Source organism: Nyctibius grandis, chromosome 2, assembly GCF_013368605.1.
Source record: "Nyctibius grandis isolate bNycGra1 chromosome 2, bNycGra1.pri, whole genome shotgun sequence".
Classification (NCBI taxonomy): Eukaryota; Metazoa; Chordata; class Aves; order Nyctibiiformes; family Nyctibiidae; genus Nyctibius; species Nyctibius grandis.
In genome coordinates, this window is record NC_090659.1 from 79,738,813 (window position 1) to 79,762,353 (window position 23,541).

The window sequence follows — 23,541 nt, forward strand, 5'->3', positions numbered from 1 at the left end:
CTTTCACACACCGGGGCTCCCCGCAGCGCCCCCGTCTCCCGTCCCTCAGTCTTATCCCCCGCCTCTCCGGGGCTCCCTCAGCGCCCCCACCGCCTCGTCCCCCCGGGGCTCCCTCAGCGCCCCCACCGCCTTGTCCCCCCCAGCGCTCCCCTCAGCCCCCCAACCGCCTTGTCCCCCCCGGGGCTCTCTCAGCGCCCCCACCGCCTCGTCCCCCCGGGGCTCCCCTCAGCGCCCCCACCGCCTTGTCCCCGCGGGGGTCCCCTCAAAGCTGCCCCGCCCACCCAGGGCTCCCCTCAGCGTCACCATTGCCCCGTGGCCCCCCCGAGTCTCCCCCATCGCCCGCACCCCGCCGAGCCTCCCTCGGTGCCCCGTTAACCTGTGTGTCCCCACCCCCCTGGCCCCTAGCCTCCCCTCGGCGCCACCGCGCCCCCGCTGCCGGCCCCACCCTGCCCCTCCCCGCGGCGCCCCCGGAGGCCCCACTGCCCTGCCCCTCCCCGCGGCTCCCCGCCGCCCTGCCCCCCGCGGCCAGGCGGGGCGGGCCGGGGCTAGGGCCGGGGCCGGGCGGGGGGTGGTGCAGCCGGGCGTTCCCGTTCCCCCCCCACTCCGGGGCGGGGCGGGCAGCGCACCGGGCGCCGGGGCGGCCGAGGGGCGGGGGCGCGGCCCCTCCCCTCCCCCCGCCCGGCTGCCGGTGGGGGCGGGGACGCGCCGCATGCCAGCGACGCCACCGGCGCCCGCTGCGGACCGGAGCAGGGACGGGGAGCTGGGGAGGGGGATACCGGTCCGGACCGGGCCCTTTGTCTGAGCGGTCGGTGGGGTGTCGCGGCGGCGGCCCCACCGTGAGGCGAGGCGAGGCGGTGCCGGGAGCCTCCACCCCGGCCCACCCTGCCCCCGGCTCATCATGTGACGCGGGTAAGTCGGCGGCGAGCGCCGCGGCTCCCGGGGTTGCCCCCATTCATTTCCCGGGGACGGCGGCGAGCGCGGCCGCCGGCTGCCTCTGCCGGTGCCGTGTGTGAGTGAGTGTGCGTGTGGCACTGCCCGGGGAGAGCGGGGCGGGCGGACAGACGGACGGACAGACAGAGCGAGCGGGGACCCCGTGTCAGGGGAAGGGAGCAGTTTCTCCTGCTCAGGTCTGTGCCGATTCCCTTTCTTACCGGAATAAGCGGCTAACGTATATATATGTTTTTTTTTTCTGCTGCTGTCCCAGTCAGCTTTCTTTTAAAAAAAATAAATAACAACCGCTCCTATACTGAAGTTAAATAATTTTAAAGAAAAGCGGGGCCAGGGCGCCCCCCCCCCCCGCCTTTCCCCCAGCGCCGCCAGGGCGAGCCGGGGGTTAACGGCGGTGCCCCCCCTCCCTCCTCCATCCCTCCCTCCCTCCCGGTGCCCCGGCGGCTGCGATGCCGGGGAGGGGGTGGCGGGTGTGTGTGCAGGGCGCTGGGGGCCGCCCCCGCCGCCCGCCCGAACTTTTCCCTCAACTTTCCCGCTGAGGCTTTAGGTGGGGAGGAGGGGGGGGGGGGGGGGCGGTGAAAAAAGTGGGGGGGAAATAAAAAGCGATAAGGGAGGAATGATGAGTTGGGAGCGACCAGTCCCTTTGTGCTACCGTCCCCCGGCAGGGAGGGGGGGGCGGCCGCGGTGCCTCTGCGCCGTTGGGGGAGGGGGGGGGGGCTGGAATTAATATATAAAAATTAATGTATTCAAATAAATATAAAAAAAATGGAATATAACGCTATATGGGGCGAAAAATCGGAGTGTAACGTATGAGGGGAAAAAAAAATCGGAGTGTAACGCTGTATTACCTTCTACAAAAATAATTATCTTATAGAAAATAAATACTTGCTCTTCCAGAAGTCGGCCGGCGTCACTTGGGGAGCAAACCGCTGGTGTTCACGTTAAAAGCGTGTGCCCTGTGGCATCGGTGTCACCCTGCGAAGCCCACCGAAAGCTTTCCACTGGGTAAATGGGCTGGGATGAAATTTGGGCTTTCGTCTGCCTTCCCCAAAATCCCGCACCACCCGTTAGGTGTGGTGCGGGCTCCTGGGGGAAGCGGACGGGAGCAACCAGATGGGTTATATTTCCCTCTGCCATGGTTTGCAGGGATGTGATGCTCCTGCTGCAGACACAGGTTTTTTGGTTTTTTTTTTGGATTTTGGCGTGGCGTTCGCTCCCGCGAAGGGGCTTGCATGGAAAATAAGCCAGTTTTCACGCGCTTGGGGAGCAGGTACAAGCAGTTTGGTAGAAGGCACCGAAGCGAAGTTCACTTGCATTGAGGTTTGTGTCGAGCTTGTGAAATCCTGCTAGCTTTTGGCAGTCCCCCTCCCCCTGAATAAGTAAGTAAACCAATTACTTTTTTTTACTTATCCATCATTAAATAGATGTATTCTTCTCCCTTCTTTTTTTATTTTGCTTCCCCCTTTTTGTGTCGCCACGGCAGGTAGATATTCGCGGCAACTTTGCGGGGCTGCTTTTAGATAGCGCTGGCGTATGGGCTCCATTTTCTGCTTTCTGGTTGGTCTCCAACTCTGAAATGTACAGGAACAGCGAAGTGGTCTTAGCGTGGCGTTAGCAACTGTGCTGAATAGGTCACAGATGGGGCGATAGCAGCGTTTTATTAATGACGTAAGGCTGCATAAACCGAGTCTTTTTTTTTTTTTTTTTTTTTAATGTATTATTCGTGCTGGGGGAGGGGGAGTATCTTTCTAATGGGACGTAATCAACTTGAAACCGCTGTCTGCAGGCCGGCCTGTCACCTATCCGCACAAAGCGACTGCACATAGCGAAGGAAACATTGCATGCGGATTTCTTTTTAATATTTTTTTTCATGTTTTTTATATTTTTCCCCTCCCTGTGCTGCCTGAGGCTTTGGCAGCCGCTCGGAGCTGCCGCCAGCAGCAGCGGGTGCCCGGGCTGGAGCCTGGTGGGATGACATCACCCCCTCGGCAGCCGGGGAGCAGCACCCATGCGCACCCCTCCCGGGCCAGCACCCCCACCCACTCCCCCCACTGCATCCACAACAACAGTGGTGGTATTTTCCTTCTTTTTTTTCCCCTTTTATTATTTTTTTCCCCCCTTTCTTTCCCTGGGTCTGGTACCTGGAACTGGGGGGGGGGGGACTGCCTGGGGAGCACCTTTTTTTAGGCAAACCTTTTCATTAGGATGCCAGCAGCTTTACAAGGTGGCTTGGACTTCCCCCCCCGCTTCTTTTCTTTTTTTTTTTTTTTTTTTTTTCTCAGTTCATGGAGTCAATAGCATTTAAAGAGGGCTGCAAAAAATGATATTTTCTCTTCTGTCCCCAGCCACGGGTAAAAAGAGGCTTTTTGAGGAAGGGATGTGCCATGGGGCATTCGATGAGTGATTGCTGGAGGGGCTGGGAAGGAGTTTAGGATGTGGGAAATACTGTTTGGTTTCCGCTTCTGGTAACGAGGCAATATCAGACCTGTAAAGAAGGGGGGGATGGGAAATGTATTTTTAATTATTTTTTTTTCCCCAGCAATACTTAGTGGTAATATTTCCAGGCCTTCCTGCTCTCTCTTGTAGAAAAACCTTTGCTGGAAAGGTCCCTGAGAGCCCAAGCAGACTGTGTGTAACAACTTTTAAAAATAAACTTTTAAGATTCCAGGACAGGCTAATCGCGGAGTCCTCTGCCAGCTGTTTCTGTTGGGATGAGCCAGACCTGAACGTGCGTGAGCAGAGTTTTGCTTCGGACGAGAGGAGGCTGAAATGCCATGGGGCTGAACCAGCTCTTCTTCCCCCAGGAGATGGTAGAGCAGTGTCAGCGAAGGGCTTGGGCTGCAAAGCCCCATGGTAGCCAATGGGACAATGGTGGTCAATGGGACAGAGTCCAGTTGGAGGCCTGTGTCTAGCGGAGTCCCTCAAGGGTCGGTACTGGGACCAGTACTATTCAATATATTCATTAATGACTTGGATGAGGGAACAGAGTGCACTGTCAGCAAGTTCGCTGATGACACAAAACTGGGAGGAGTGGCTGACACACCAGAGGCTGCGCAGCCATTCAGAGAGACCTAGACAGGCTGGAGAGTTGGGCGGGGAGAAATTTAATGAAATATAACAAGGGCAAGTGTAGAGTCCTGCATCTGGGCAAGAACAACCCCATGTACCAGTACAAGTTGGGGGCAGAGCTGTTGGAGACCAGCGTAGGGGAAAGGGACCTGGGGGTCCTAGTGGACAGCAGGATGACCATGAGCCAGCAGTGTGCCCTTGTGGCCAAGAAGGCCAATGGCATCCTGGGGTGTATTAGAAGGGGTGTGGTTAGCAGGTCAAGAGAGGTTCTCCTCCCCCTCTACTCTGCCCTGGTGAGGCCGCATCTGGAATATTGTGTCCAGTTCTGGGCCCCTCAGTTCAAGAAGGACAGGGAAGTGCTAGAGAGAGTCCAGCGCAGAGCCACAAAGATGATTAAGGGAGTGGAGCATCTCCCTTAAGAGGAGAGGCTGAGGGAGCTGGGTCTCTTTAGCTTAGAGAAGAGGAGACTGAGGGGTGACCTCATTAATGTTTATAAATATGTAAAGGGCAAGTGTCATGAGGATGGAGCCAGGCTCTTCTCAGTGACATCCCTTGACAGGACAAGGGGCAATGGGTGCAAGCTGGAACACAGGAGGTTCCACTTAAATATGAGGAAAAACTTCTTTACGGTGAGGGTGACCGAACACTGGAACAGGCTGCCCAGAGAGGTTGTGGAGTCTCCTTCTCTGGAGACATTCAAAACCCGCCTGGACGCGTTCCTGTGTGATATGGTCTAGGCAATCCTGCCCCGGCAGGGGGATTGGACTAGATGATCTTTTGAGGTCCCTTCCAATCCCTAACATTCTGTGATTCTGTGATTCTGTAGCGTCCGTCTTCCTCTTCACCCAGACCACTGTGGTGTGTGACAGTACCCACCGTAATTAAATAGAAATACAGACCATGGTTTGAAGGAAAATGGGCGATGCCTCTCCCGGGTGCTTGGGGAGCTCTGTGCTGCACCGCGGGGTTGCAGAAGGTCTGTGTAATTTGGTGCAGGTTTTGGTGCTAGAAGGGTGTCCTGTTGTGTAGGTTTTGGGTAGTGTATGAAAGGAAGGTGCGTGCCTTTTCTCGTGGCTGGGTGGACGGTGCCCGCTCACGCTAGCCTTCCCCAAGTTGTAGTGCTGTAGCCTCCATGCTTCAGGCTGCTGGATCACCTCTGTGAGCCTTGTGCGGCCGCTGGCATCATTTCTCAGGATGGCCCACGTCCTTGCTTGTTCCTTCAGTAAGTGTCATTTGTGTTGTGTAACAGGTCTAGTCAATTCAAGGTTGGTTTTGACCATGTCTGTGTTCCAATCAAATAACATATGAGACTGTGAATGAGGTATTTGTATATTAAGAAAGCTGGGGAAATACTTATTTTTACTCAAGTGTTTTGCTTGTGGCTTTGAAGTATTGTATCTTGATTTATTTTGTTGGAGGATGATTGTGGTTTGCTTTTCCTTGACGTAACTGTGAAATGAGACAAAAAAATTAATTTCTTGAAATGGAAATTTCATTTTTAGAAAAGCCGAAATGGATGCAGCACCGAGACTTTGACCTTCTCAGCTCCTGACTAGTGGTTGTTTACTACAGCTGCAGCTGTGCGTCTTTGAAAGAGGAGGAGCTGCAAACACAGGCATGCTCACATTCCCCGGCTAAGAGGAAAGCATATAATGAACATGATGTTTCAAAGTGAGATGTAAAGAAAAGTATTGAGCAGTCAGGTTGTGGCTTCTCCTTTCCTTTTGTGCAGGGTGTGCTGTGCTGTATCTGTAAGACAGATTTTGAGTCTTGGACGTGCAAATGTGACAGCATGAAATGACTATGCTTCCTATGCAGTGAAGAAGAAATTATTTTTTTTAAATTAAATTCATGTTTATGCTAGAAAAGAGAAATGCTGTTGCACTGTAGTACTAAGGACACTTTCAACATTGTTCGTCAGTGGAAAAAGCTCCATGTAACCTTACCCTGTGTTCCACAACTGAACTTTAGACACTCCTCTTGCTTCAGCTGAGTGATTTTTTTTTTGAAGTTGGTACTAAATGTAAAAAAAAAAAAAAAGGGCAACAAGAGTTATATTTGAGGATTCAATGTTAAAATGGTTGTTTTAGTTTATAGCTAGGCATAGAGCTATGTTGTCAAACTTGACTGGAGTGACTAGGCCTAATACATATATGTGGCTCTGTTGCAAAACTGTGTGAAATTAACGATGTGAGGATGGTTGTGCAGTCTCTTTTGTTTTTTATATATTTTTTTATATATATATGAAAAAAACCCCTGTGCTAGTGGTGCTGTGTTTGCATTTGGAAGCTCTTTTGTGTGCAGAAGGTCTGCTTAGACTTCGTGCCCTAAAATCTGAACTTTCTCATACTTCTGCAAAGTTTGGTGTGACTGGTAGGTTTGAAGATTATTCTGAGTCTGTGCTCTCATGTTTACTCTGAAGCAATAACTGTAATACAAAAATGGTATTCTTTGGTTAGTTTTGTTTACTTTTTGTCAGCAGATAATTCTTAAAATAATACTGAGAGACAGAATGAAGAGAAAAGATGAACATGGCTTTGCCAAAAACTCAGTATATCTACACTGTATGTAACACTGAGCTTGTGTGGACTTTCCTCTCTTGAGTTCAGTGTAAAATCTTGTGGTAGGAATCGGAAAGCATGATCTAGACTTTGGTCTAAACCAAAATCAGATTATAATTACAAATATTTGTTGCATTTATGTCTACTGCAGAATGATGTGTTTTGATTTGGAGAAGACAGCTTGTAAATTATGGTGTGCCTTGGTCCTATAACTATTTCTGTCATTTCCTGCATTTTTGGGATGGGACGGTGGCATGAGCCATCCCAGTGTTTCTCAACTGAAATATATGGTAAGACTTGGGAGTGAATGTGTGAAGTCATGTGAAGTATATTCAGGGACTATACGCTTCACACTGACTGTGTTTCTTCATGTGCTTCCCCTCTGTGAATATCAGCTCCTGTGTCAGAGGAGCCCCTTTGCTCCTCTGCAGGTACGAGCGTAGGACTTGTCTAGGTGTTGGCTTGCTGATGATTTCTTTTTATTTTAAATTTTAAAAAAAAAATTTAGGTTCAATAAAATCACAAGGATGCAAAAGCCAAGGTGTATCAAACTAAAATTGTGTGTATTAGCGTCAAGGGAGATGCCATGATTAAAGGTTATTAAAAGTATATGCTCAGTGATACTGAATAAAGTTTGCCAAGACCATTACACACTGGCATTTCCTACCCTCTGAATGCAATCCTAGCAATGTCTGTATTTTTTTTAATCTCCTGGTTTGTTTATTTGTTCACAGATTTTTTTTTTTTTTCTTTCTTCTCAAAACAAATGCCCTCATGTGCAATGGTGTTTTATCCTTTTGTGGGTCGCTGGTAGTGCTGGCAGGCTTTGGAGTTGCAGCGCAGACCAGCACCACTTGAGTTAAGGAATGTCTTGTTAGCAGTAGCAAGCTTTTGTCCTCTCTGTGAACCAGCCTCCAGGACGGGAATGAAGCGTGCTCGTTGCTAATGGCTGGCACAGTATTTGCTACATAGCAGTGTAATGATGGGACTCAAAAATCCTGAGCTTTGTTCCTGGCTGTGGGGCGAGCGTGTTCTCGGCGTTTAAACGTAGAACAATCAAATGCATGACCTTGGACATCAGTGCCGCAAAGGGGATAATTAATCAGGTGATGTGTTGTGGCTGGAGACCGGAGTTCTGGTCTCGGTTTTGTCAGATGTCTCCTAGGACAGCCACTTTGTTACCCTCTCTGTAAGGTGGTAAGCGGTGACTCTAATTCCTAATTAGTGTGGGGCATTGTCCAGTGGTCAGAGCTGTGAAGTGCACAAGGTTACGCATGCTAATGCTGATCTTCCCTCTGACTACGTAAACAGTTTCCTTCTCTCTGCCTTGGCCAAGAAGGGCTTTGCAGGTGGTGGTGTTGCATCTCTTCTCTGCCTTAGGTCCCTGATGGCAGTGTGGGAAGCACAGTGGTGCTGGCTGGCCAGGTCAGTGCAGGTGATGTGCAGAGAGCTCAGACCAGCTGGAAATAAGTTCAGGTCTGTTCGTGGAGTCAGAGATGCTACCAGTGAGCTCTGGAAGCCTTCCAGAGCATGGGCGAGCTGTAATTCTCTGATATTTTATTCAAGTCTCAACAGACTGGCATTGACATGGGTAAAGGCAGCTATCTAACCCCAGCAGTTTCTGTCTCTTTCTGTGGATCCCTGAGGGAGAATCTTTCCAAACAAAATATTTGGAATTATGTTCTAGCTTTTTTTCCACTACGAAAGTTGTCAGAAGTGACTGGTGTGTTCTCAGAAACTTTTCAAATCAAACTTTGCAGAAGCAGTCACTGAGAATTTCAGCTGAAATGATTGACGTCTGTTAAATGGAATAATGCCATATTAGAAATTTGTAACATGAATTTCAAAGAATAACTGTGACTGTTGTCATTTGCCATGGATGTTATTCCTTTTTTTTTCCATGGGACCAGTGTTTTCAGGTGGTCTCCTAAAAATTGAGAGCACCTTTTATAGCAGATATGATCACACGTGGTCATCCAGGGTAGCCACCGAGATATTTAGGATTAATGGTATCGGTTGCCAGTTTTTCCTGGGAAAAAAAGAAAGATAATGGCTGTGAGTATTATGTAGTAACATCTGACATGAATCTGAGCAGGACTTGAAAATCAGAATAATATAGAAATACTTTTATTTTGAGTGTACAATGCTGGCATAAAACAGTTTTGAGTTATAAAACATAAAACAGTCTTCAAGTATGGCTTGGCAATGCTCTAGAAGAGCATGTGAAGAACTGTGATTGATGACACTTTAAAATCTTTTTAAGTGTTGGACAGTAGTTGGAGCTCTTCCGAGTGCTTTTTCAGAGAATCTTTCAGTTGCAAGAAAATTTAGGTTAAGTGGGAAATGAAAAGATTCCTCTTAAAAAAAATAAAGGTGGGGAAAAACATTCCTTTCTAGTTTCTGTAGATGGGTAACAGTTACAAGGCGACTTAATTTTTCACTGGTTCCATCTAACGAAGAAAATCTTTTGTATATATAGTGCCCTACAGAATTTTAAAAGGAAAAAATGAGCAAAGTGGGTTGTTTTTCCCATTTTGAAAGGGACAGCGTGCAAACTCAGTCAAGTTAGCAAGCAGATTTGGAGGCTGCTGTTTGGGAAAGCATTGCCATTTTCACTTTTACCTTCCAGATCTGTATTCAGCTAAATCAGCATTTTGCTAAAATGTCTTTGACAACAATTCTGGACCTTCTGTTTTGAGATAGTGATAGATTTGTAATTTTTGGTTGTGACTCTATTGGGATAAAGTTTACAACAGTTGCATTGAACAATTAAATGTAAACATAACACAAATTGAAAAATATGATGAGATTTAGTACACTTTTTCTTCTTTGTATCCCAGCTGGTATCCAAGAGGGTTTTATTTTGTGCTTGCTGAAGTTGTGTTCTCCTTGAGGTTTCACGTGTTGCTGGATTTAGGAAGACAATATTTCTTTTTCATGATGATGCTAAAGCAGCAAGTGGGCTAGGCAGGGATGGGAGGCTTGAGTCTGTGCGTAGGAATCCTTGAATACTGTGTTCAGTTTTGGGCTCCTTACTACAAGAAAGACATTGAGGTGCTGGAGCGAGTGCAAAGAAGGGCAGCGAATCTGGTGAAGGGTCTAGATCACAAGTCTTATGAGGAGCGGCTGAGGGAACTGGGGTTGTTTAGTCTGGAGAAAAGGAGGCTCAGGGGAGACCTTATTGCTGTCTACAACTACCTGAAAGGATGTTGTAGCGAGGTGGGTGTTGGTCTCTTCTCCCAGATAACAAGTGATAGGATGAGAGGAAACGGCCTCAAGTTGTGCCAGGGAAGGTTTAGATTCAACATCAGGAAAAATTTCTTCCTGGAAAGGGTTATCAAGCCTTGGAACAGGCTGCCCAGGGCAGTGGTTGAGTCACCACCCTGGAGGTATTTAAAAGTCATGTAGATGTGGTGCTTAGGGAGATGGCTTAGTGGTGGACTTGGCAGTGCTGGGTTTATGGTTGGACTTGATGATCTTAAAGATCCTTTTCAACCAAAACAATTCTATGATTCTGTGAGTCACAGACACTTGCCTAAGTTCTGGTGGATAGCTTGAATAAAATACGTTCCTTTCCCAAAAAGAGGTGCCTAGCTCATTCTTGCTTCAGAAGTGTGTACTAAAATCACGACACCAGAATCATTCTCATAGTCAAAAGACCATCAGAAAACCTCCGTTGGCTGACAGTAGAGGAAGTCTCCGCTGCTTATCTCACACATAGACGCGTCCACTGCACTTGTTTAAAGAAAGGTGAGAGGAGACCTGCTCTGCTGAAACTCTGTGAGGAGAAATCCTGGGAGGAGCATTCCTGGCCCACAGGATTTGATGGTGGTGAGGAAGGAATAGCAGTTTGTGTGGGCTCTTCTTGTGCCTTTGTTATTTGGTGTTTAACTTACCCCATGTGTTGTGAGAGCAGGCACCCCTAGCCAGGCTGTCGTTTCCTACAGTAGGGACAGCATGGGGAGCTTAGCAGTTTGGTACCCAAGTCCTCTTGTGGGCATAGCCTGAAGTCTGTCAGCAGAAATGAAAAATACCTGTACCTTCAGATCCCTCCCAAATATTACTGAAGTTCCACATATGTGTGGCTTTCGTTGACATGTCTTTTTCCTTGCCTTAAAAAAAAAAAAGGGGGGGGGGGGAAAGGAGGAAAAAAAAAAGGAAGAAAAATAAAAAAGGAAAAAAAAAAAGAGGAATTAAAGTAAAAGGAGGAAGTTTCTTCTTGTGATGAATTCTTACTGCAGTCGATGTTGCACGTTCCCATCCATCAGTTCTCATCCCTGTGTTCAGCTGTTGGGCTGCCTGCTGTTGGGCTGCCTTCTGCCTCTTGCCAGCAGCACTGCCCTGCCCCTCTTTGGGTGAGGAGGGCTGTTCTCCAGCATCCTCTTCCTCTTGCTGTAACCCTTTTGCTGATAACCTGAATGGAACAGTGCCTTGCCATTGAAAGGCTTCTTTAATTGTTATTTGAAGCCACATTTTCTGGATCCTGGATTATTTTAAAGCTTCCTTCATTTTATGAAAGTGTAGCAACTTCTAACTACTCTCCCCCCGCCCCTACTTTTTCTTAAAATCATTCCTACGTGTACTGTAGTCCTTTCAACCCATCTGATTGAAGAAGCAAGTGGCCCTTAATGCTATTTATAGCATATATATATGCTTAAAATTGCTACTTGCTCTGCATAAGTGGTATTTTCTCAGTTGATCAGCACCTAACTGGCAAGCCCTCTGAGCAGGGCTGCCTTCCTGGGAGCATGGCTTTCTGTGGCGGGTTCTGCCCGGCCAGAGAGCGGGGCAGGTGGGGTGAGGATGCTCTGCTGCGTTTGGCCATGGGTGCTGGAGTGTCTTTCAGCAGACCCAGAGCAAGCCAGGGTCAGTCCCGCATCCAGGTGGGCTCCTTGAATATTACTGTGATATCATAAATAGAAACGTGAGGGTAGCATGAAAAGTCATCTTTTCATATTGGTTAAATATTAGAAATATGAAAATAATCAGTGGAAATATTCTCCTTGTGTTATACAATGTTAAAACTAAATTTAGCAAACCCAAAAATTTTTATCTATATCAAAGAATCTGTAGAAGTAATTTTTATACGAGAGAGCAGAAATGAGACGCATGCTATGGCAATCATTTGATATGATCTAAAACAGTAATTCCAGTCAGTGTTCGTCAGACATTATAGTGTTTTCAGTTTAAAAGTTGAATGATTAGATTGCAGGTTTTAAGAAGCTTGAGGACTGGCAACTCTGTCAAGTACGGGAATTGTGTCCTAAAAGCATCTTGACAACACTGCAAGTACCACAGAAGAAGAGAAGCCATAAAGCCACATTTAACCAATGGGTAATTGCAAAGACTTTTAAGGATTTCTGCCTGGATGAACAATTTTGAATTTAGCCACAGATGCTGAATTCAATTCATTCTCCCAGCGTGTAATATGAACGCTGTTTTTGGAGACTCGTCTAGTGCTGTATGTCTAGTAGGAGGCTTGCAGCTTGAACCTGAGCTCTTAGTTCAGTGGTTTAGGACTACTTCTAGGCTGTTTTGCTTTAAAACTTGTTCTTGTGCTTGGTGCCTGATGCAGGCTTTCCTAGCTCTCTGTACAGCAATCTTCTGCCTAAACATGAAGTCCCATGTTGAGAGGGGGATTTAATTCCATGTGTCATAGGCTAAATAACGTGTTAGGTACCCCTCATAGAGTAGTGTGTAAAATACAGTCGAAGTCTGCAATGACTTAGTAAAAAGGCTTTGAAAATTGTGTCTTTGAGGTCTTAGTTGAAGAGTGAAGCTGCATTTTGAGTTCAGTGCCATCCTGAAGGATGGTTTCAATGACGGCTGGTTCTGTTCAAAGACTTTAGTTGGTGGTGGACATGTTGGCATTTAAGCATATACCAGAAGGAATGACTGGGGGCAGTACTTAGTGGAGTGAGAAGAAATATAAGATCTCAACATGGGATCAAGTTGTAGATTAATTGATTTGAAGATCGGAAAAGACCATTATGATCATCTAATTCAAATAATGCCATCAGTAGAGTATCACCTCGGCCTGCATGAAGCACGTGTGGTCTCTTGAAGCTGGAACATTTTGTGAATACACGATTGTAACGTAAAAAACTTCATGTGATGGGGAATCAACTGTCGTCTTTGGTAAGCTGTTCCAGTGGTTATAATTACTCTAATCTCTATGCATTATTTGTACCCTGAATTTATCCATATATTTGGCTTCCAGCTACTTAACCTTGTTATACCTCTGTCTCTTAAGTGAGTGGTCAACCAGTCTGCTGTCAGTTCCTTCTCCGTCTTCATTTTCAGAGTTTGCATAATTGAACAGTGTTTTATTTTGCGGCTGTTGAAGAGGGTGAATTGATTTAAATCATTTTGACTTTAAAGTAGTGGGCAGGAAAACTTGATTTAAACAATCGGTTTAAATCTTGTTTGGTTTCTGCAGTTCTTACTGATTTTTCCGTTCCCAGTGACGTCCGTCGGGCAGTGTGCTAATACGCAGCAGATAAGTCTTTATGCAGAGTATACTCAAATTTTTAGCTGAGAGAATGCACTGTATGCATACCTATATATTTAAAAAGTTTGTGGAGTTAATGTTCACTTACTGAGTTTTATTTTTTGCATGTTTAATATTACAATGGGACTCGTGTTTCTTATTTACTAGATGGTTTAATTTTACTGTTGACTTTGTCAGCTCTACTTAAATAGAAATTGGAATTCTCGTAAACTGTAGAAAACATAATTGAAATTATTTTTAGTAATATTTTGATTTATTTTTAATGTGCCAGGTTACTTTAAAAATCTTATTAAAAAGTATGTGTTTAACACTAACTTTTATGTTCAATAAAGGAAAAATAATGCTTGGTTATTAAGAGAAACTCATAGTTTCTGTTTAAAATATCCTTCAGAGTTTTAGAACTAGTAGGTGTCACTCTTCAGCATATTGTTTACATTAAAAGACTAAAGAACACATTTACCTGTTTTCTTTTGTTCCCAGTAGATTTTTCAGCTTCTGAATGAGCTAGTTATTGGTCTGTGGTGGTTGAGTAAGCTGTGAGAAAGAAGATATTCTATTATATACCTGCTTATTGATTAGTTTACTACATTTCAGTTTTGTTTAATCTGTGGCTTTTATCAGGTTAGTAGTTTCTTTGGAACTTCAACAGCAAATGAGTGTTGCTTCAGCATTGATGAAAGATGGAACATAAATCGATTTCGTAATTTAAAATGTAATTTTGTTGAATAATTTAAATAAGAGTCAGAATTTTTCATTAGAACATATAATAATGTTTCAGAAAAAAAGCCATTTCTTTACCAGACAGGTTTTGGAGCACTGTTGGTTAGCCTGCTTCTCCTACGAGTATTAAACACTGTCAAAAGAAAGGAGTAGCCATCTAGCCTCATTTTGTGAGGCTGCCTATGAAAATAACTTTTTCAAATATTTCACTTATTCTCAGCTGATGACACTGACACCCCATTTTTCAGGTGCCTTTTCAGACATGTCTATTCAGTGTATTATATCTAAAGGATGAAATAGGGTGCTCGCTGGCCAGAGGTACCAGCTGAGCAGAACGGCCCAGGCTCGGTGTTTGGTGTGCTTACCTTGTGCTGCGCTTCTCAGACCTTTCTGTCTCCTGCTCTCTCTGGTTTTTCTTCTTCTGTTTTTTCAGGCTCATTTCAAATTTAATAATGCTGTTATTTGGATACTCCAATTTTCTTCCTGCCACAACTTCTGTTCATTAATCATACCAGTAAGAATACCAGGTGATTTTGCTGAGCTTTTCTCAACTTGGGGAAGTTGTGCTCTTTCAGAGTGGTCTTATCATTGAAGTCCTGATGGTACTCGGACAAACTGGAGCTCTTCCCTGTAACTATTTCATCCTTTTTGGAGACTTTCTTCCATGCTTAGGCATATACAGCTCTATTTCCTCAGTCTGCTCAAGGAGATATAATTATGTAAATAAAGCTCAATTTCTACATATTCTGACTGTAAAACTGTGATCATAGGTAACCTTATTTTATAAGCCAGCCAAACTAAAGATAGGCCTTTCTCCTTTTTTAGCTCTGCCTTCTCCCTGACTTCTTGAAATAGCAACTAAAGGCCAAAGCAAGAATTTTTTTTTTTGGGGGCCAACTTTTTCATTGTGTAATTTTGTTCAGTGTGATAACTCCATTTCTACTTGTATTTCTCATGGAGCCAGGCAAAATGATGTAGGATGCAGAGTTATCAAAAAATAGCACAACTGGAAATGTAATTCCCTTCCTCCTTCTCAAAGAGGGAGAAGGAAGTTTGTTGGCTGTGTCACTCTCTTTTTGCAAGTTGGCGTAACTAGCGCAGATCCTGTGAGAAGGATCAGGGCCTGGAACAAGGACCATTGTGTGGTGTAGCCCTGTGCAGCAAGTCGGAAAACTGAAAAGTGGCAGTCAGAGGAAAGGTTTAATTAATGCTTCAAGCTGCCTGAGAGGAAAGTGAACGAGGTAAAGAGCAACAGAAATACATCCAGGCATGGTGGACAGTCTCTGCCAAAAGAATATCTCCTTATGCTCTGGAGAGAAGTCCAAATGAGTGTTTGCTTATCCGTTTTAAAAAAGGAAAGTGAAATACATTGTAAAGCTAATTTTACACAAATCTCATACACTGCTACTGCAAAACTAATTAGTCTGTGGGGAAACACCACCTTTCTGAAGTGCAGTTGACCTCCAGTCACTTGTTAGAGTCCCAGCATTTGCTCCAGTTCCTCCTCCTGACAAACTCTTCTCCAGTGCACACTGCAATGTCTTGGTTTAGGCTTCCAGTGGGGTGCTTGAAGTAGGCTTGTGCTTTCTTCCGTTGGCTTACTGCTGTTCATGATTTTTTTGCTATTAAGAAATAGCTCCTTGTAGTCCAGCAGTGGTGTGTGAGGCTCGTGAACAGCTTTCCACGGAGCTTTTGAACTTTGTGTTCTGAGTACAGCTCTTTGCATGGCGAAGACATGTGAGCCTAAAGCATTTGCAGTCATTAGCTTAAAATCCTTTCTCTGCAAAGGCTAATAATGATTTTGCTTTTTACTAAAGTGAAATTTTTAGATGTTGTTCGTTGTTCTTCAACGCTAATGCTGCTCTTGTTTTCTCGACGCAATGCCTATTAGCCTTTTTATCTTTTTTTTTCTTTCAAGATGTTTTTTTTTTTTTAAAATACAGAATTAGTTTCCATTGCACACAATTCTAAATGTAAAAACCAGCCATCCTTTAATTTATATTTTCATGTTATAGATGACATAGCATGTTATAGGTCCCTGGAGCCCTGAATTTCTGCTGAAGATTTATTGCAGCGGTTCCTGAAAACACTGTGGTGAAGCAGTAACCCCTTGGTTTCTGGGTTGGTGCAGTAAGGCAGCTGGAGCTGCATGTGGCATCTCAACGCTAACGTCTTGCATTACCTTTGGGAAAACTTGTGGTACCTCACAAATTGCCACGTGGAAAGCGACTCCCATTTCTTCTGTTTAGGTCAGGCTGTCACGTGCCTTTTGTGTCCTGCTCCTCTGTAACTGGGACATCTGAGGTTCAAGGTGACCATGACTTCACTTGCAGTCTAGCAAGAGGGTCCCTTGGGCCTTTTCCTCTCCTTGCACTCTGGGTGAGGGCTGCCTCTGCTACGTGTCCTCGTGTTTGTTCTGGCTCCAGGATCTTGGGAGAATATTTCTGCTCTTTCCCATCTGTTTCCCATTTGTGCTGTTGGACTCTGTGTGAGTTGCCCTTCTCTGGGATGAAGGCAGGTTGCAGGGGAGAGAAAGTACTAAATTAAGGGATGAGGGGAGGACACAGATGGTCCAAGAAAAGTAAACGTGTGTGTGTTTCATTAGTAAATGGTAGCCAAAAGAAAGCCCATTATTGCTCAGTGGTGACTTAAGGTCTTTTGAAAACTATTTACTGCTGAATATACTTTCCATGCAACATGGATTTCTCTTCCTGCGGCACTAGTTGTTATCCACTGAAGATCTTATCTATTATTAATATCTCAGTCATCAGCTCTGGAATGACATTTCTTATACTGCAGACAACTTTGAGACATTTTGTGAGATGGAAATTGGTTTTCACTGCTCGCCACAGAAGTTTACATAGCTAATATGGTGCCTGGTAAGTTGTATAAAGTGATTCTGTTGTAATGGGTTCATTTTTGTTGTTTGAACAATCCTCTGTTGAACGTCAAAAGAGTCTCCTGGCTGCTCCTTCCAGGCTCGTTGAGAAGCTGCAGGTTCATTTCGTGTGTTGTTCTTGAATGTGGAGCATTGTAGGTTGGAGATCCGTGGTGGCTGCAGTAGATTTTGTTACAGCCAAAGTCCATGGATTTGGCTCGATGCCTGTGACGTCAGGAGGAGGTTGAGGTGCTTTCTCGAAGGGCTGATGTTTCTGTTGTTACCCTGAGTCACCAAAGAGCATCTGTGTCTTACCCAGTGTTAAGTTTCTCTCTGTGAACAAAATGCAACATCCTGAGGAACTTTGGACATGCGTTTTGTGTATTAAACAGTTGTTGAGAGCGTCTTGTAGGTAGATGCGAGCAGATGTGAGAGTGTGATGTATATTCTTCTAGTCTGGATTCTTCTGGTGAAACTTCAGAGTCTTTGTTTTTCAGCAAGGATGTTTGGACACATAATGCTCTTTGAGTACATAATTTAAAAGCACATTACGTGGCTTTTTGGAAACAGAAATCGTACAGAACTTCTAACAGACAGGAAAATGGATTTCTTTGTTGCTTTGATCTGTCTTCAGTGTGCAAGAACACGAAAATACTGTTGCAGACATTTTGTTTTAAAGTTTTAAGTCTTCACATTAATCAAAGTGGAATTCATAGATTTGTTATTTCTTCTTAATGTCAGGCTTTGCTTTTTCCTCCTCTCTTCTTCAGGTAGAGGAATTATGTCATTGCTGCTTCGCTGATAATCTTGCTTTTTCCAAAGATCCTATCAACAAAATTACTTCGAGTATATTTCGTGCTCCTCACCATTTATTTTATGTCTGCAGGATGCAGTAAGCTAGTCGTGCCTTAAATTGATTTAAATATCTATCAAATAAGAAAAATAATAGGAAAAAATGAAGTAAGGAGCATTCTATTATAACATGCTACTCTATCCCTAGGTTTGGTGTCTATCTTCATTAACATTTAAACTTGATCATGAAATGCATAGTACATTTTTAGAGGGAGTGGTGAGATGTTCAGACCTTCATAGGTGGTGTACTGGCTGATAATTCGGAAGTCATTTAAGAAGTGCTTCATTTTTGCATATGCAAAATAAATGTAATGCTGTTTACCCTGAATACTTTTAGATCCACCATTGGGGAAAATATGTAGAAAAGCTGAATAATACAAGGGTTACTTATTATATGTGTGCTTCAGATGGCAAAGTCCACGGGGATTTCTGTAGATGCTTGCTGTGTATGTTGCTTCAGTTACTTCTGCAAGCTGATGTTTTTTTCGGAAGATTTAAGGAAAAGGGTAACTTCTTTCCTTTGTCAGACTGAGAATAACTTCTATGAGCCCTGTAGCCATGAGAAATATATTGAAGGAGGCTGTTTGCAAGAGGTATTACCTACTTGGTTTCCTTGGAAACATGAAACATGATTTACAAATATTGACTTGAGAAAGCTGCAGCTTAGAGAAAATCCTAAACTGTTGGTTCAGGCTTTTAAATTAATATCTCTGAAGAGTTTAGGCTGTATTGAAAGTTACTGCGTGTCCGTGAAATGATATTTATAATAATTCTGGGTTTCTGTGTTTCTTGGTGTAATAGCTAATTCCGGATGCTGGTGGACTGGAGAGAATCTGTGAGAGTTTTGCTGGATAAGGAGGGCTGAATGGGGATCGCAGTTTCACCTGTGTTAAACAACCCAACTCCTGCTGGAGTTAACAAATTAATGCTCCTAAAAATCGGGTCGTTAGTGCCTTACCACTGATGGACTGCAACCTGGAATGTATTCTGCTTGGTGGAGTTAGACACTGTAAATCATAATTCATGTCTTGTAAATGTTTCTAAACTCCATGGGGGGTGGTTTGAATGCTCTTTGTTATGTTTATGCAAGAGATTGTGTGAGAAGCCTAAGCAAATTACATTTACTGGGTAGCTTATTTATATTGTATAGGAATTTTCATATACGTGTATTTTTAAAGGCTGCTGATCGTAATTTGATATCATTGGGCTTGTTAAGTTTTTCAGAACGAAAGCATCCCTGGAGCATGGTGTTAGATTTGAAGTTGGTGTTAGATTCATGTTGGGGGAGTGGTGGAAAGGGGCATCCGTATGGGAGAAGAAGCATACAGCAGTGTTGCGTACATGTTACGAATGCCGAGTTGTATACAGAGTGGATAGAGATTGCTTCCATGCGTTTGTTAGCAAGGCACAGGTCTTCGTTCAGTCAATCTGAGGTGCTGCTGGCTGTGGTTTTATTTGTGCTTCTCTTAGTGTCAGTGCTGGCTTATGGGACTTTTTACAAGGGGATGTAGTGATAGGATGAGAGGGAACGGTTTTAAACTGAAAGAAGGTAGATTAGATATTAGGAAGAAATTCTTGACTATGAGGGTGGTGAGACACTGGAACAGGTTGCCCAGAGAAGTTGTGGCTGCCCCCTCCCTGGCAGTGTTCAAGGCCAGGTTGTATGGGGCTTTGAGCAACCTGGTCTAGTGGAAAGGTGTCCCTGCGTGTGGCAGGGAGGTTGGAACTAGATGATCTTTAAGGTGCCTTCCAACCTAAACAATTCTATGATTATGTGGTTCCTGTTGCCACCCATCTCCTGTTGTGCTTGTCCCTTGGTCACTCATACTGCTTCCACTGTCAGCAGACTGGATTGGATCAAAAAACTGCCCTAACTTCTTGGGTTTTACTGATTTATTCTTAACTCAGGTTATTTTCCCAGCTCATCCCTGAAAAGAGCTGTGGCTGTGCAGGAGCAGACCAGGTGGTTGGAGGCCACCAGTGCTGCTGGCAGGAAAGCACCTCTAGCCATTCCCAAAGGTAGGAGTGTGGCAGCCTTATGGCCCCAGTGTTTTTAATCCAGAGGAACATCTCCAGAGCAGAGTTGAGGTCTTGGATTTCCCGGAGGAAAAGCGCATCCCATGTGTGTTTGTCTGCTGGCTGTAGTGCTACTTGTTTCATGGCCATGAGAAGATGGCAAGGCACAGTTTTAAGGAGGTATGATGTATTATGATAAACGAATCATGTACTTGGAAAGAACATGAGTGGGCAAGCCTGTGCTTCTGTTTTGGACCTGGATAAGACTTTGTGTGTCTCACTGTTGGATTTTTTTCCCCAAAATGTATTATGTGTTTTATGCAAAATATGATTACTCCTTATAAGCTGTGCCTTGTTTGGTGGTTCTAAAGGTGTTTATGGTGAGTGGCATTTATGGTGAGTGGCTTAAGGTAGCCTTATGTGGCTATGTTAATTAAGGCAGGATGAATCTAGGTCTGCCTACATCTGGGGCTGCAGGAGGATTTTACACTGGAAGAGGTGGGATGCAGGCAGGTGGCTGCACAGAGGCTTATAGGGATCAGGTCCTAAATGTCCAGAGGCATTTGTAGTGTAGGCAAGCAAGGACCACTGAAACCTGTAAGTCAGTGTGTCACAGGTAAGACAGCTATATCTATGGGCTATATGTCTTGTGGGACTTAACGTTAAGAGCAAATCTGAGACCACAAAAGCCCTCTGTGCACGGGCCAAGTGATGCTGCTTTTCTCATCGAACCAGTTTAACTGAGGAGAAGGGCTTTGTTTAATGCTTCTGTAAATAATGCTTAACATCCTGAAGGTTACAAGGCTGTTTGTCTCTGATGCGGGTGCTAAGGAAGGATTCAGATGCACTGTTTTTCAGTGGCTAGTCATAGCAAGTGAAGGCAGCTTGCTCTTGACTTGCCACGTGCAATGGCTGTGCATTAGAGTGGCAGAGGCTCTGAGATGGCAGAAAGATTAATGAATGGGAGGAGGGAATCAGGGGCCTATGGAAGGAGAGAAAGTGCATATGTAGAAAAGACATAGTGGAAAATGGCAGTGATGCAGAATCCCATGGAGGCTCCTGCTGTTGGCAAGACATGTACAGGACCGTTAAGCTGAAGGGGAGGCCAGTAAATCAGGAAAAAGGGTTCCTAGGTTGGTGTTTGCAGAAGGATGACTGAGAAAGGGAAGTGCTTGACAAGTCTGAGGGTGGGGTGATTTTTTGTTTGTTTGTTTGCTTGTTTTAAAGTCCGCAGATAATCAGAGCAGAAAGTAGAGTTTTGTATGGCTAAAGGCAGAACAACAAGTATAGCAAGTCATTCATTGATGATCGTGAACATGCATCAAAAAAAGTGAGTATGGCAGTTTAGGATGCCAAACATAGATGCTAATGGAAAAGGAAGATAATTATGTCAAATGAACTGTGGTTCTTTGTGTAACCAAATAAACTACGTGGATTGCTGCAGAGTCAGTCAAGATGGGAACAAGGATTTGCAGCATGAGAGTTCTGTTAAAATTATGGATGTTTTTATGTGAAACCATTGTGCCAATACAAACTGAATTTCATACTGCAGGATTGATTGTAAGATAAATACGTCCCTATGAAAGCTGGAGAGAAGTCGCTGCTCTGTACTTAAATTTAGAAGGAAGAAGGGATAACTGCACTGAAAGTGTATAGAGAATTCTCAGAATATGAAAATAAACATGGAAATGTATGAGATGGCAGTGTGATGTTGCTTTTATTTGAAGAGAGAGGATTATTCTGGGTTCTTTCATTTCATAATATGGTGAGTGTCTTTTGAATATCACTCAAGTCACTAGTATAGTAGCCATGTAAGTAAGGTAAGCAGCCTCTAAGGCAGCAGGCGGGAAAAAATATACCCTTGGACCTATTGCTGTTTTCCAATTTCTTCTGATTTTCTGAGGTATCACCAGTGAATTTCTGAGGTATCACCAGTATCACCAAATACTATCCCATGGAAACATCAGGGGAACTTTAAATGTTCAGTGTTTTTCTGGCAGAATATTGATGCTAGTTTTGGCTTTAGACTCGTTGTTTCTAGCAAGTATAGATAGATTTTTAGAAACAGCTATGTGATATTTATTTAGCTGTTGCTTGTATAATACTGGAGGCTCAGAGCATCTTTCAGCTTTGTGGTGGCTGCAGTGCAGCATCAATGTCAGTCCTGAGCGATGCTGGCTCTTACCCTAGGTTGTATTGACTTCTGGGAGTAAGGTGATGAAAGAAGTGAGAGATTACATTAGTCACAGATAAAGAGAAATATCAATTCAAGTAGAAAGTAAATATCTCTCTCTTACTTACCTTCAGCCTGTAATGTGTGTGAATCTCTGGCTATCGGCTGGTTCTCTGACCGGGCATGAGAGCTACAAGGTGTTAAAGCTTTCTGGACAGAGCACTTGAGTCCTCTGTAGCCTGATGTGATGAAAGAAGGAAAGAGCTATTTCTGCTGGAGGAAAGATGGAGACTCCTGTTTTCAGCTCCACGACAAGATGTTCTTCACGTTGATACTTAAATCACCATTGGAAGTGTTAAAGGTCAGGCTGGATGGGGCTTTGAGCAGCCTGAATCTAGTGGAAGTCGTCCCTCCATGGCAAGGGGCTTGGACTAGATGATCTTCAAAGGTCCCTTCCAACCCAAGCCATTCTGTGATTCTAAATGAGAGAAGTTAATATGGAGGTAAGTTGGGGATGGAATCTCCTTTGAATCAGAATCATCTCTTTCATGTCCTCCAGTGTGTGTATGTCACGAAGCTGTCATTGCCGCAGGCTGCCCGGCGACGTTGGAGCCAGTGGGCAGCTGGTCTCCTCTAAGAAGAGGAAAGGGCAAGGAGGAGAACTGATGGTGAAATTGGCAAGGCCCATGGAGTCCTCCTCACTGACTGAAAGGAGCCAATTACTCTGGACTTGTGTGTCAGATTTACTTGGTCTGGATTCCAAACTGCACCCTGTATGACTTGAAAATAAATTAACTGAACAACAATATAACAGACTGGGCATATGTAAATGGTGAAGTTACTGAGAGAACAGGCAATACTGGGTTTAAGATGGAAGGATTCGTGTGGCAAATGAAGTCTTGTGGAAAAAGCTCGGTTTTAATGTACTCTAAAAAAAATAAAAATCTGAGATACTGGCAGGCATCCTCTTCAGTCAGCAAACAGCAGAAGCATGTCTGTGCAAAATGAGAAATGTATTTGCTTGGCCAGCTTGTCTGAACTGAAACATTAAAGATGGTGTGAAATACTGTAGAATGTGCAAATGAGTGTGGTGTCAAGAAAATCACTTTGCAACATGTGAAGGTTGCACACAGAATGCAGCTGGGGTGGCCATGTAAAAACAAGAGAGAAGAAGCTGGTTAAGCGCAGTTGGCCCCGTTTCCAAGAAAGATAACTTGCCTGGGTACATAAGAACTTATACCATTCTCCAGGCTTGCTAGAGGCAGTTTATACACTGCGGTGCCCCTCGCTTGTTCATAGTGACAGTTCCAAACTTATGAATGTTGAGATTTTGGAGACAAGATTTAGGAGTGGGGACGAGACATGGCTCCGTCTTCCTTCCTGCTCAGTAGCAGCAGTACCTCCATCTTTGCGGAGGTTTGGAAAGCATGGCTGTCTGACCCAGAGGTTTTCGGGTGCTGGAGTGGAGGTGCCGTACAAATAGACCAAAAATTGTGGCATGGGGAAGAAAAAAAAAAGTGTGTTAATCTTAGATTTACTGGAAATTTAAACAGTGAAGCTCTCGCTGTTTATACAGTAGATAGAGGAGTATCTATTAAACAAAATAAACCACTGCATGTCAAAATTGAAAACAGCCACTGAAGGATTTTTTTGAAACGTGTGCTTTTAAAAAAGTCAGGTCCTTTAATTTGCAAGCAGCAGGGACATGGCGTAGTGGAGTTTCACTCTCGATACAAGTGGATATCCACTCTGTCACTAGCAGCTTTTTGCGTGGGGAGAGTGTTATTTCAGTCAGTGTGTCCTGAATGTCACT

At 44.5% G+C, this 23,541-nt stretch overlaps 1 protein-coding gene across 4 annotated transcripts in view; it reads left to right on the top strand.

The window, feature by feature from the left end:
• Positions 1-717: 717 nt before the first annotated feature.
• Positions 718-23,541, top strand: part of KLF12 (KLF transcription factor 12) — a 256,263-nt gene continuing 233,439 nt past the window's right edge. For 3 of the 4 annotated variants that reach the window (XM_068395214.1, XM_068395213.1, XM_068395217.1), the window contains exon 1: positions 718-909. The gene's annotated coding sequence lies outside the window, so the exon portion shown is untranslated. Of the gene's footprint in view, positions 910-989; positions 1,128-23,541 lie in introns of those variants that run through there. The other variant, XM_068395216.1, reaches the window with a different exon arrangement.